General features: G+C 28.2%; 1 protein-coding gene across 1 annotated transcript in view; it reads left to right on the top strand.

The window, feature by feature from the left end:
- LOC107456199 (uncharacterized) overlaps positions 1–1019 on the top strand; it is a 63227-nt gene that overhangs the window by 30108 nt on the left and 32100 nt on the right. The window lies entirely within an intron of this gene.

Genomic DNA, 1019 nt, shown 5'->3' with positions numbered 1-1019 from the left:
TTTTTGCATTGCTTTGATTGAATCTTATTTTTTTCAAGAAATAGACTTGAAATAATGAAATTTCATTTGAATTATGTAGTTTTTAAAAAAAAATTTATATAATGTGCTTTAGTAACTACTAATACTCTACATTTTGTTGGAAGAAACTTCTTCTCAAGCGAATTCACTTCTTAGTAATCACAGGTAAATAATTGGAATCGAAGGAATTTTTTAACTCTTCTTAGTTTCTAAAAAATAGAAAGAAATCGGAGGAAATTTTATGTGAGCTTCAAATAGTTTTGCAATAACTTAAGTTGTTTGAGGATACGGATTTTGTTAAAGTCACTAAGCTGTAAAAAATTCCGGATACAATTACGGTAAAATATACTACCACCCTAAGTCGAGCATCTCTAAAATCCCTTTTTCCAGTAAAATATTATTTCATAGTTTTTTGAGTAATATTTCTCTACTTACAGTGATTTAGTAAGTTTACAGTAATTATTTCAGTAAAAATTATGGTATCTCTGATTTATGTTTAGCAAAAACTCACGATAAAATAAATTTAAAGGTACAACGGACAGGGGCTGAGGGTGTCGGTAGTTTTTACCGGAATTTTTTACAGTGTAATCTTAGCACAACAAATCAATTAAAATAATTGTCATCAAAATACAACATAAAATGAATAGTGACAAAGTATATAGACGTCACCAGGAATCGAAATGGAGAAAAGTATTTGATAAGTAAGTTTTCTCACACCTGAAGCATCCAGTCGTTCAAATAAAATTTTTAAAAAAAAATATTAGAAGAACAATCTTGATAACATATGGAAAGAAATTAAAATTACAACTTTCTTGGATTGGCGTGAATCTAGACATTTTTTAAAAGATAACTTACTCTAAAATTTACCGTCGGGACTACGTTTTAGTACATTTTAGATTAACATTTAAGTAACAAGCTACAAATAAACAACAAAATCTCTCAGAATCCACAGAGATGACACACGAATAATGACGAAATCTCATCAAATATTTGAAAGTTCA

Source organism: Parasteatoda tepidariorum, chromosome 9 (genome assembly GCF_982258835.1).
Source record: "Parasteatoda tepidariorum strain Cologne lab strain chromosome 9, Ptep-v5.0, whole genome shotgun sequence".
In the NCBI taxonomy this organism is placed as follows: Eukaryota; Metazoa; Arthropoda; class Arachnida; order Araneae; family Theridiidae; genus Parasteatoda; species Parasteatoda tepidariorum.
This window is presented reverse-complemented; position numbering and strand designations above follow the sequence as displayed.